Genomic DNA, 13,681 nt, shown 5'->3' with positions numbered 1-13,681 from the left:
GGGGTGTGGCTACAAGTGACACGTCACTGATCTCTGCTCCGATCACAGTGAGAGCTGAGCAGTGACACTGTCACTAGGCAGAACAGGGAGATGCTTGTTTACATTAGCATCTCCCCGTTCCTCCTCTCCACGAGACGATTGTGGGTATCACCGTGGCGATCGAGACCCGCGACCCGACTCACAGAGCTTGCCGCTGGCGGCGCGCCCGCAGACCGCTTCTTAAAGGGCAACGTACAAGTACGTTAGTTTGTCTGTACGAGCCCTTCTGCCGCCGTATATCCGTGCAAGACGGTCAGCAAGCAGTTAAGGGCTGATTCACAAGACAAAAACGCACTCCAGATCTGTTCCAGATGCATTTCTGTATGCACATTTTCAAACATCCCAACCTGCAAAAGCTAATTTCAGCGAGGTGGCAAACTAATTTCAGCCCCACCCCCTCCCCCCGAGGAAAAATATTTTTTAGAGCCAGTTCACACCATAGAAACCCAGTCCAGATGCACTCCAGATGCTTTTTTTGCATTCGTGTTTTAGTGCTTTTTTCCCCCCTTTTTCCCTTAACCTTAAATAAGAACATTGGAGTTCCAGTGCATTTTTGGTGCGTTCCCATGAGTTTGTTTTTTTGACAGCCGCGGGAGGGAAAGAAGGAGTAGCCGCTGTCAGCTAAAAATCGAAACAACTAATATGAGCTAAAAAGGGGGCAAGACCAGTGCGGAAGTGAGGTAGTGTGGAAGCCGGGAGGATGAGCGTTCGTGAGTGAGAGACTGTCGCTGCTCTCCTCTCTCCGCTCCATTCACTGTCATGCTTGGCGGGATGGCTCGCTCGGCGTCTTGGGCTCTGGTCGGCTGGCGCTCAGTTGTGTAGGAGGGAGGTTACTGGAAAGCCGTCTCAGCATATCCTGGAGCACGCTCCCCTCCTCTCCCCCGTCCTTCTCCAGCACCCCCCCCCCACCTGCCGGCGTGGAGGGATGAGGTGAGATGCTGTTTTTTTTTTTGAGCTCTGGCCATGAGACAAACCTGAGAGGCTGTGTCACCTGCCTGAAAGCGGTGAGACGGCGGGAAGTGGTTTGAGCCGAGGTGGTGAGTTGCTGACGCTACATCTGCTGTTCTTATGCATCGCAGTAAGGTATTACGCATCACATTGCAGTGAGTGGAAGACCTGGCGGTTCCGGCAGTACTGATTACTATTTCTCTTTGGAGCAGTATGTTGCTATGGCTCAGTGACTGAGATAAGTGCTCCTTTCTTGGATTTTTGCAAGTGCAACCGTACTGTTTTGCGGGAATAGACTTTAATGCTATTGCTATTATACTGCTCTACTTGAACTGCTCTGCTTGACCTCCTGCGTATATAGGTTCACATGCATTTATAGATGTAGTTTGCTTCCCGCTGCTGAGAAATTTTGCCGGGGGGTGAAGAGGTTGGGGGTCATCCAATAATTAACTGCCATCTCTGACTGTATGCTTAGGCGCTAGTTATATCAGGAGTTATTCCCCGGTATTGTTGCCCCCCCCCATGTTGCTATTTAAATTTAAACTTAACCGGGTTGAATATATTTCTTTCCCCCCGATTGCCTAGTCTGTGTCCAAAACCGTGCTGACCACTCCCTCTCCTGTATTACTGCGGGATTTGTGGCCGGGGGGGGGTTCCCCCCCCTTTTTTTTCCTTCTCTCTCAGCCCGTGTTGGTTGCAGGCAGAGGGGAGACTATTGGGAGTAGGCCAGGTATATAGAAGGTCAGGTGAGTGCCCAGGGTCTGGGGTATCTCGATACTTCTACTGGGGGTGAAAGGGAGGCCCACTGACTATTTAAAGGGAGAGATCCAAGTTGCTATCTAGGTTAACCATGTCTAGAAAAAGATCTCCTGAAGAGCAACCACCCCCAGAGGGTCCACAAATTACTCGCTCCGCCAAGGATAAAATCAACCAAATGGCTCTAGCTGCGGCAGCAAAACTGGAGCGATATGCTCATCCTGGCCTGGCCTCACCGGTTAAATCAAGTACCCAGCAAGTAAATACACAGAATAAAGACCCCAAAGACTCTAAAAATTCTTTTGTAGATAGAAAGAGTCAAGGCCACCCCTCGGGCAATCCTCCCACTCCATTGGTTGTTAAACCTGGCAGCAGCAAGGGATCAGGGGTTGGTAAAACTTCAATGGCCATAACAAACACGGAAGCAGTACCAACGCTAACCAGTACCCACACACCTACAACTGTTATCTTGGAGGGGGAGCCTACATTAAGAGATATATTGAATGCAATTAAAGAATGTAAGGATTCGATATCTTGTTTTGATGCTCAGTTAAGATCTATAAAGGAGGAATTATTATCTATGAGACAAGAATTGAATAGGACTTTATTAAGGACTTCTGATCTCGAGGAACGCGTAGGCGTGATTGAGGATGAGCTGACGCCTGTGAAGCAGGAAGTTGAATCGCTCAAAAAGATAATCAACATTCAAGCGGACAAACTAGATGAGATGGAGAATAGGAACCGAAGAAACAACATTAGGGTGATAGGTCTCCCTGAGCATTGCGAGGGAACTAATTTGATCGTTTTTTTTGAGAGGTGGTTCCGGGAGCTTTTCAGAGTTACAGCACTTAGCCCCCTATTTGCAATAGAACGGGCACATCGTGCCCCTGTAAAAGCTCACCATATGGGGGATCATCCTAGGCCCATAATGATTAAAATCCTTAATTATCAGGATAAAGTGTCCTTATTGCGAGAAGCCAGGGTGAGGGGCGATATTAGGTTTAAGGGAGCTAGGGTCTCTTTATACCCCGATTTCTCACCTGATCTTCAGAAACGAAGAGCTGAATTTACTTCAGTTAAGCGAGAGATGCTAAAATACAAGATAGAGTATGCGCTTCTTTACCCAACTCGCCTAAGGGTGGTAGCATTTGGAAGGACTTCTTTTTTTAATACGCCAAAGGAGGCAGCCCAATGGCTAGAAGAAAACAAAAAATACATAAATTCATATTTCCGGGCAGTTATAAATAGATGATTGTTTAAATATTTGGTGTGGAGGGGGGGTTGGGGAGGGGGATGGGGTATGACATATTAAAATTGGCACGTATATTGCACACAAAATAGGAGTGGGGAAGGGGTTGAGCAGCGAGGGATTGAGGAATATAAGTAGGTGTGTGCAGAGCGGGGCAATTGGGCTCCCTGTTTGGATATAGGTTTTTGGTTGAAGCATTAAGTAGGAATGGTGTAAGTATGTGGTGGGTGGGATGTAAGAAGGTCACGGGTGAACCCCTAGGGGGTAGCCCTGTGGGGGAAGGGGGGAGGGATGGGGGGGGGAGGTTGTGAATTTGGGAGGTGGGAGGGATGGGGTGGGAAGGTGGGTTAATGTTATAATAATACAAGTATACACAAGTTTGAGGATGTATTATCTAGGGGGCGATAGAAGAAGATATCACGTTTGGGTGGGAAAGAATTTAAATTACCATAAATCATGCATGAGGGACGTTTGTAAATTTAATGGAAAAGGTAAGGGTTTTTATTTTTGTCCCCTTTTCTTTTTCTTTTTCACCTTTCACTACATTCTTTTTTTAATTTGTCCGATCCATAGGTTGTCAAGATGAGATGCAGGCGAAAAGAATTAGGGTAATATCGTGTAATGTGCGGGGTTTGGGAGATCCGACCAAAAGAGATGTGGTGTTATCAGCACTAGAAGGCAAAGGACCCGGATTGCTATGCCTGCAAGAGACACATTTGACTGGCGAGACGATTCCTTTCTCCAAGGTCGGAAATTCCAAACCCAATTCCATTCTGTATTTTCAACATATGCAAGAGGGGTGAGCATGACAAGGCGGTCTTGTTTTCCTGCTATAATAGTTGTATAGATGCAAAGGGTAGGTACATTTTTCTATATTGTCAAATTGAAAATAATCCCTACGTGATAGCTAATATATATGTTCCACCTCCATTTAAGCTGGAGATTTTACATGAGTTAATATCTTTTATAATAGATAACCCTGATATTCCCGTTATAGCAGTAGGGGACTTCAATGAAGTTTTGGACAAGTCCCTAGATAGATTCCCAACTGTAAATACAATAGCGAGGGACGCAACGAGACTATCTCGCTTTTTTTTTTTTAAACCAAAATCAAGTTTATTGAGCATAAAAATAAGAATGTCATCATACATATGCATAAACACTAGTGCAACAAGCACTAATATATACATAGAGTAATAAAATATACATCCTATGTCTGACATACAAAAGCGAAACATCCTGACTGCCGCACATACGAACATCCTATGCAAGTGTGTTCAGGAACAAATACCCCAAGAAGCCAGGGCATCGAGAGTGGCTGAGGGGGAGGTCGGACTCTGCTACGGCGTGGTAACTGCACTTCAGCTTGAGCAGCTATTTGTGCTCCCCATCCACCTATCCCACACCTTACAAAATTTCTCTGGGCACCCTCGGTTGGCATAGATTACTTTTTTAAACGGTAAAACGCTGTTCACAGCCCTCTTCCACTGCTGGATCATAGGGGAAGTAGGCCTAAGGCTATCTGCATCCGAGCAGTGAAGAGGACCTCTTGTAAAAACGTCCTAAAGTGTTTGTCCTCCTCAGGAAGAGGAAGAAGACCAAGGATACACTGCCGCGGGCATAATGTAAGGGGGGAGCCCATATGGTCATGCAGAAACTTGACTATTTGCTCCCAGAAATCCTGGACAGGCGGACAGGCCCAGATGAGGTGGTAGAAAGAGCTGTTGGCGTCGCCACATCGGGGGCAAGTGGGATTAGAGTCTAGCTTGAATTTAGACAGGCGGCCAGGGGTAAGATATGTGCGATGGAGCATGTAGAGGTGCGTGAGCCTATCTGACAGTTTAGGAGATACCACCCTAGATACATTTAGAATATCACTCCACTGGTCATCCTCCATACTCCCAACATCAGCCTCCCAGCGCGCCTTCAGCCTGTAAGCTCTAGCCGTGGCCTGGGGGGTAATGAGAAGCTGGTAAAAACAAGAGATCAATTTCCTCGAGTCGTCTCCAAACACCAGGTCCGCCAAGGCTGTGGATTCCAGTGGTGGAGAGGAGCGCCCAAATTGGGTCTGAGCTGCGTGACGGACCTGCAAGTAGCGGAACAGCATATGATTTGGAAGGTCATACTCCTCCTTGAGCAGCTGAAAAGTTTTCAAGCCCTGAGCCCCGTACAGCTGGGACAAATATACTATCCCTCTACATATCCACAGCTTGTAATCCGGCACCTTCAGCATCTCGGGTAGAGAGGGGTTCTCCCACAGAGGCGTGTGGGCTTGCAGGATGGGGGCCGCAGTCAATTTCTGCGCCCCACTCCAAATTCTACTATGGTGTAGAAGCATGGGATGTCCCATCTCCGAGCGCGAAAGCCCCCGATGACTGCAAAATAGGATCTGAAAGGGGTGCGCAACCACGTCCGTGACTGCCGTACATACCAGAGTAGAGTATCGGAGCCTATCATAGGTGTTGATATAGTAAAGGTGGGACAGTTGGGCAGCCATGTAATAAGCAGCCACGTCCGGTAGTGCTGCCCCACCCAAGTGGACAGGACATTTGAGAGTCTGCCAAGCCAACTTATGCCTGGAAGACCCCCAAATAAAGGAGTTTAAGATAGATTCCATGTCACGGAAGATATGGGCTGGGATAGATACCGGAGCGTGCCAGAAGATATAAAGCAATTTGAGAAGAAGAATCATCTTCACAAGCCCCATCCGTCCCATGACCCCAAGAGGCAGTCTAGACCAAACCTGAGTCTTACATTTTAGAATGGGGAAGAGTGGCTGTATATTCAAACGGATGTAATCCGCAATGGAGCGGGAGCACTGTATTCCCAAGTATTTGATCCGGTCCGTCCGCACAAGGGGAAGCGCCGCTTGTAACGACGTGGGAGCAGTCACATCTATGGGAAGGATTTGGGACTTAGACTAATTTATTCGTAGGCCCAAAAAGTTGCAGAATCTCTGGATCAACTCCAAAGCCGCTGTCAATGAGGGGCCAGCATCCTCCAGGTACAACAGCATGTCGTCAGCGTAGAGGCTGAGAACCTCCGACACCCGCCCCCTACAGAGAGGGTGAGCTCTGATAGCGATAGCCAGAGGCTCCACAGCCAGCGCATACAACATAGGCGAGATAGGGCAACCCTGGCGCGTGCCGCGTGATAGTGGAAAGGAGTCGGATATCTGGCCATTTACCAATATACGAGCAGTGGGGGCCTGATAAAGAAGCTGAATCCAGCGTACAAATTTAGGGCCGAATCCGAACCTGCGGAGGCACTCCCACAAATACTCTCACTCCACTGAATCAAACGCCTTAGCGGTGTCCAGGCTAACCACTACCCTGGCACCAGAGTTATCATGGGGAGCCTGTAAATTCATGAAGAGCCTCCGCAGGTTAAACGCTGTGTTTTTCGTGGGCATAAAGCCAGTCTGATCTGTGTGGATAAGATGGAGAATTACTTTATTAAGTCTAAGGGCTAAAATTTTGGCTAATATTTTAACATCCAATTGCAATAGGGAGATCGGTCTGTACGATTCGGGGCAAAGGGGGTCTTTATCAGGTTTCGGGATGAGAATAATCAGGGCCTCACTCATGGTACGGGGGAGGGATCCGGTTGCAAACACATGGGAATAGAGCATCTGGAGTTTAGGGATCAACACCTCCTGGAACTGGGAATAAAACTCCAGAGGGAGGCCATCGGAGCCCGGAGCCTTAGCCGGCGCCAAGCATGACATGGCCTTTGCAATGCATTCCTCGGTGATGGGGGCATCAAGGAACTCAGCCTGAGAGTCCGTGAGAACAGGGAAATCTATCTCGTCCAACAGGGCACCCAACTGCTCCTGAGAGCCGCTAGCTCCCGAAGCATAGAGATCCATGTAAAAGCGACGGAACTCACACGCCACCTCCACTGGATCAGACAATAGTTCCCCCGCGGCTGAGGTCAACTGAACAACCACAGGAGGGCTATGGTCCATTTGGGCCAGGTAGGCCAGTATCTTCCCCGCCCTCTCTCCATATTCATAGGTTTTTTGTTTACTATAGAATATGGTCCTGTCAGATTTTTCATAGTGTAGGTGATCCGTAAGCCTGGAATGTAGACGCAGCCTGGCAGAGTTCGAGGGCGTGGGATCCGCCACAAACTCCCTTTCCAGCTCCCCCAGCGTCTCCTCAGCCTGCTTTATAACCAGACGCGAGGAGGCCCTGTCACGGTTAATACGAGTAGATAAAATCGTGCGGGCGTGCAATTTAAAGGGGAGGGCCACCCTGAAAAACAAAAAAATGTTAAAAATTACAAAAAATCAAAAAAAAAAAAAATGAAAAAAATTTTTTTTTTTTTACTTACCAGAAATGCCTGTTGCTAGGCACTTTCTCCTAATCTTCCTCTTCCTCCTCCGCGGAGATCTTCTGTCTTCTCTCTTCGTCGCGGCGTCTTCTGGGTAATGAGTCGCGCTGTGTTCTGGGAACTGTGTGTTCCAGAACACAGCGCGTCCCATTCAGAAAGCGCTGCGGGACTCGCGCATGCGCAGTAGCTGCGGGACTCGCGCATGCGCAGTAGGAAACGGGCAGTGAAGCCATAAGGCTCCGCTGCCTGTTTCCCTTACAAGGGATGGCGGCGCCGGGACCCGAGAGCCGAGGGACGGGTCGGCCTCGGGCGGCCGACATCGCGGGCGCCCTGGACAGGTGAGTGTGTTTATTAAGTCAGCAGCTGCAGTGTTTGCAGCTGCTGACTTTTTTTTTTTTTTTTATAACCGGCCCTCCGCTTTAAAGGCCTCCCAAACTGAGCCAAACGAGACCGATCCCACGTTGGTTTGGAAATAGTAGGCCCACTCCCGCTGAACAGCGTCCAGATCCGGAAGGACCGTCAACCAAAATGGGCTCAGCCTCCACAGGCGAGCAGTGGGGACAGTTGGTAGTCCAATACGGACCCAATAGGGCGAGTGGTCTGACAGGGCCCTGACTCCAAAACCCACCTCCCGTAAATACGGGAGCAGGGCAAGGGAGAGCAGGACCATATCTATACGGGACATGGCATTGTGTGCCGGTGTAAAGCAGGAATACGCCTTCTTAGTAGGATGTTTATATCTCCAGGTGTCCGTCAGCGCAAGCTCAGAGAGGAATTTGCCAAATCTAGTAAGTGAGTGGCGGGGGGGATGTCCAGCAGATTGAGTGACCCTATCAAGGACGGGATCAATCACCGCATTAAAATCACCCACCCATATAGCAGGTAACGCAGGGTGCTGCAACATATATTGGACCCCCTCCCGAAGTACCCCAAAATGGAAAGGGGGGTATATAAAAAGCAAGCAGGAGGAACTCCAGCCCCCCCACCGTGACATGTAAAAAGAGGTATCTCCCTTGCCTATCCGATCGCAGGCTGTGTAGATGAAACTGAGTACCCCTGGCCACCAGAACAGCCACCCCCCTCGAATTACTCGTGTAGGGAGCGTGGTACATCCACCCCACCCATGGTCTTTTAAGGGACAGTTGTAGCTGGCCCGTCATGTGAGTTTCAACCAAAACAACAATATCTGCACGCATCTGCTTAACACACGACAGGACAGCCACACGTTTCTGTCTGGTCCCCAGACCCCTCACATTCCAGGTGGCCAATTTAAGGGTTCCCATCGCCATCCAGGTGCTTCACACAGAACCGGTACCCCAACTGTGGGTCACCCCACGTCGAGGCCCAGAAATTCGCCTGAACAGAGGGAGCCAACCAGACCACCCCCCTCCCGAGGTCTCTCCCACACCAAATAAAACAATACAGCAAGCACATAACACTTGAGCAGCAGTGCAAAAATAACGGTATCTACTCTGGACCGGCAAAACAACCCGAGCTCCACGCCACCCTCCTTCTCCTCGTGGGCCGAGGCCGGCCAGGGAAACTCATCTTGAACAGTCAGTGGCGCCCGCATCCGGCCACTACAACTTTTATGGAAGGCACAGGATGACAAGTAGAAATGAAGGCCGGGTGCGTCCGCCACCGGCAAAGGGGACGAACAAGAGTTAACTGTGCTGCACAGCCAGGTGAAGGCGTACAACATCCAACACCAACAAAGGACGGGGTGCAAGAATCCGGCTGCCATAAACATCTATGGAAAGAAGGGACCGATCCAAGATATGAGAATGTAAAAATCAAAAAAGAAAATGTAAAAAAAGTAAGAAAAAACCCATAAGCAGAGGGAAGAGGTAAGTACCGTGGTGCACATAACAATAAATGGACAGTCAACACCAGGAACCAGTGCTTCCATACAGTTCCAACCCCAGGGGGCAACAGTCACGGGTAACTCACATGTTAGGCAGCAGACATCTCCCTCAACATCCTAAGGGCAGAGGGCAGCATACGAGCTAAAACACCCTAGGAGCAGCGGTTCACACTTGGACATCTGCAGGGGCCTGTTCCAGCCAAGAGAGCACCGCGCCGGGATCCTCAAAGAAATGCGCTTTACCATCTCGGATGATCCGTAGCTTAGCAGGGAACAGCATCGCATAAACCAAGTGTCGGGCACGAAGCCGGCGCTTCACCTCGGAAAACTGTGCCCTCCTCCTCTGAATCTCAGCGGAGAAGTCCGGAAACACTGCGATACGCTGGTTCTCATAGGGGATGTTACCCTTCTCCCGGGTGAGGCACAAGACCGCATCCCGGTCGCGGTAGTTCAGCATCTTCGCAATGAAGGTACAGGGAGGGGCTCCAGCCGGCGGGGGTTTAGAGGCCAAGCGGTGCGCTCTCTCCACTGCAAAGGTGGTGGAGAAGGCCTCTCTACCGAATGTGGCTATGAGCAGGCGCTCCAAGAACGCGGGGGGGTCCGAGCCCTCACAGGCAGTCCCACAAACCGGAGGTTACCTCGGCGCAGCCTATTCTCGATGTCATCTTGTTTGCTCAGTACGACCTGTAGCTGGTGCTGCAGCCGTTCGGTGGTGACTTGGAGGGGAGGGATGTCATCCTCCACCTGCCCGATTCTGCGTTCTGTTTCGCCGACTCGTTCCCGCAATTTGTGTAGATCCTGACGGATAAGGGAAATGTCTACCTTAACCTCCTCAATTCTGGAGGTAAGAGTAGTGCGGCACAGCATAACAGCCTCCAGGATACGCGCGGTGTCATCCGATGCCGGAGTATCTTCGCTCGGACCCGATGCGGCGCCATCTTCCTCCACGAGGTCCGGGCCGTCCGCCCGGAATTTCCCGAGTTTCGCAATCGCGCTCTGGGCCCTCTTGGTTGGCTACATGCCCCCTGGGTGCACACTGAAGGGAGGCAGTAGGAATTGCCCTCAGGGGGGTCAAAATCAGTCCACTAGGATGAAAGCAGGATAGTAGGCAGCCGGAGCTCTCACTAGATGCGTCCTACGCCATGCAGCTTCAGGCCACGCCCCCGACTATCTCGCTTTTTACAATAAGTTGGCTTATGTGATGCATGGCTCACCCGATATCCGCTGGAGCGACAATACTCCTGCTGTTCAGCGTCCTTTTCTACCTTATCGAGACTTGATATGGCCTTGGTGAATAGTAACGCGCTGGCATTGGTGGACGTGGTGGAATATGGCCCGAGGGGGGTATTAAATCATTCCCCCCTAATATTGACGCTTCGCGTAGGAAAAAAGAAGTATTTTGGGCAATGGAAAATTGATTCCTCATGGCTTGAGATATTGAAAGATTCTGACCGATTAATTTCTGAGTTAAAAGAGTTTATTCATATTAATACGGGCACGGCATCGGCGGGAGTGGTCTGGGATTCACTAAAAGCTTTTTTAAGAGGACTTTTTATTCAGCAAATTGCTAGAAATAAAGCCAAGATGAAACGGGAGGATGAAGCTAGGAAGATGGTGCTAGTGGCAGAACAGCAGTATATTACCAATTCAACCCCATCTACACAGAAGGTTTGGTTAGAAAAGCAGCAAGAGTATAAGACGACTATCAGGCGAAAGATTGATAATAGACGCATATTCCAGAGACAAGTGAACTTTGGGGAAGGAGAAAAAGTGGGTCACTTACTCTCTTTGCTGGTTAAAGTAAATACTGCTCCCTCAATGATACCATCGGTCAGGACCCCAGAGGGAGAGATTACTTCTGAACCGACCATTATTAATAGTATATTCCATCGCTATTATAGTTCTTTATATAAATCCCAAGGGGGGGGGGGGGGGAGACAGGGGAGCAACGGCAGCTTTTCTGGGGAAAATAAGTATACCAACTCTATCAGTAGAAGACTCTGTGGCACTTGAGGCTCCAATTACCATCGAGGAACTACAAAAAGCGGTGGCAGAGAAGCCTAACCTAAAAGCACCAGGACCTGACGGGCTACCAATCAAGGTTTATAAAAGATATGGAGAGGTTTTGTTGCCGGAACTGTTGGAGACATTGAGTCAGGCTCTGGCGTTTGGGACCTTGCCTTCCTCAATGTTGGAAGCCAACATAGTGGTTATCCCCAAGGAGGGTAAAGACCCTATGGACTCTGCTTCGTACCGCCCGATCTCGCTCTTGGGTACGGATGTAAAGATTTTAGCAAAAATACTGGCAACACACTTAAAAAGAAGTATTCATAAGCTTATCCACTCTGATCAGTCAGGATTTATCCCGAACAGGTCTACCAGTATTAATATACGCAGACTTCATTTGAATATTCAAATACCGGTGGACAATGGAGGCTCCAGGGCCATACTGGCCCTGGATGGAGCTAAGGCATTCGATAGTCTCGAGTGAGGGTACTTGTTTGAGGCCCTTGCTAGATTTGGGTTTGGACCAAATTTTATTAAATGGATAAAATTGCTTTATACTAACCCAAGAGCGAAAATTTAAATTAACAACGAGTTCTCCGAGACGTTCCAGCTGGAACGAGGTACGAGACAGGGTTGCCCCCTTTCCCCTTTACTGTTTGTTTTGGCAGTGGAACCATTGGCCATTGCCATTAGGGCTAACCCTGATATACAGGGATTCAGGAGAGGACAGATGGAGGAAAAAATTGCATTGTTTGCCGACGATGTCTTGCTCTTCCTAGGGCAGTGATGGCGAACCTTGGCACTCCAGATGTTTTGGAACTACATTTCCCATGATGCTCAGCTACACTGCAGTGTAGCTGAGCGTCATGGGAAATGTAGTTCCAAAACATCTGGGGTGCCAAGGTTCGCCATCACTGTCCTAGGGGATGTCCAAACCTCATTGAAAGTGGCGATGAGAACGATTAGAGAATTTGGCCACATGTCCGGATTAACTATTAATTGGGACAAATCCACATTACTCCCGATAGAAACGGAGGCTACCTATATATCACACGACATTCTGAACCTGAAGATGGTGGAGAAATTTAAGTACTTGGGGGTTTGGATTGCAAGGGATGTAAATTCTTATCTGGAAGATAACTTATCCCCTCTCTTGGCGAAGTTAAAACATAAGGCGGATATTTGGAGCCACCTCCCCCTGTCGATGGCGGGACGTTGTAACTTGGTCAAGATGGTATGGCTTCCCCAAATTTTATACTTTCTCCACAACTCGCCGATATGGATAGGTTTTAGGTGGTTCAAGAAAATAGATTCCCTGTTTAGAGTCCTTGTATGGAGAAAGGTACCACCTAGGATTTGCTTACGAACGTTGCAGCTGCCGCCGGAGGAAGGGGGGATGGCGATTCTACATCTCAGACTTTATTACTTAGCGGCTCAGCTGCAGCACCTAGCAGGAGTAACAGCAATAAATGAGGGTAGACCTTGCCATAGGTTAATGATGATAGGATGTCCACACAGCACGCTTATGGAAGCCCTTGAGGCAAATTCGTTCGATATTCGTTGTCCAAAGATTAATCAGATCGTCAAACTTTGGAAAACAGTCAAGGCTCTATTGGGATATCAGGGGGTATCCGTATTGGCCCCCCTATGGGATAACAGCAATTTAATAGAGCTAACTAAAGTAGAAAGATGTAGGGAATGGGTAAACCAAGGGATAGATCAACTAATTCAGATATTTCAGGGTCCAGATATTAAGTCCTTTGCTGATTTAAAGTCAGAGTTCTTGCTGTCGAACCGTTCGTTCTATAAATATCTCCAGGTCAGACATGCAATCCAGGCACAATTTAGATCTCAAGAGGTGCAGCTGATCCAGATCCCTGTGCTTTCACAAATTATGTCCCTGGACACGCTCAAGGGACTGATTTCATACTTGTATGTCAGACTTGGGGATAAAATGCTAGATCGTAATGGTATGCTTAAAAATAGGAAAAGATGGGAGAGGGACGTGGGTCCACTATCCACCCCTGAAGTGGGAGGAAAATAGAATATATGCATTGGGGGGGCAGGGTTTTGAGAATAGCTGTTGAGCCTAGCTTAAGAATATCAATGGGTGGCGAGGTTTTTTGCTTATCCGGCCTTTTCTGTATTTTAAATTTTGTTAGATTCTTTTTTTTCTCTTCTTTTTGTAATGTTTTAAAAAAAAAATTGATATGTAGATTACAGGAAGTTTGTATAAGAAGAAAGAAAGAAAGAAAAAGTTAAGCAATAAAATACGCCACGATGATGTGGAGTCGGGAGGGGACATAAATGAGCTGCAAGGAGAATTAAGTTTCCTGCATAAACTCACTGAAGTGGCAAAAAAAAAAAAAAATTGAAACAAAGGAGATCGGTCTTCACAGCTGTTCCTGGGAGGCATTTGCGGGTGTGCGGGAGCCGCCACAGAAATGCGGGAGACTCCCGCACCTTGCAGGAGATTTGAGATG

This window comes from Lithobates pipiens, unplaced genomic scaffold (genome assembly GCF_037356315.1).
Source record: "Lithobates pipiens isolate NorthernLeopardFrog02 unplaced genomic scaffold, aLitPip1_a1.2 Scaffold_16, whole genome shotgun sequence".
Taxonomy (NCBI): domain Eukaryota; kingdom Metazoa; phylum Chordata; class Amphibia; order Anura; family Ranidae; genus Lithobates; species Lithobates pipiens.
The sequence above is the reverse complement of the archived record's forward strand: the minus strand, read 5'-3'. Positions refer to the sequence as shown.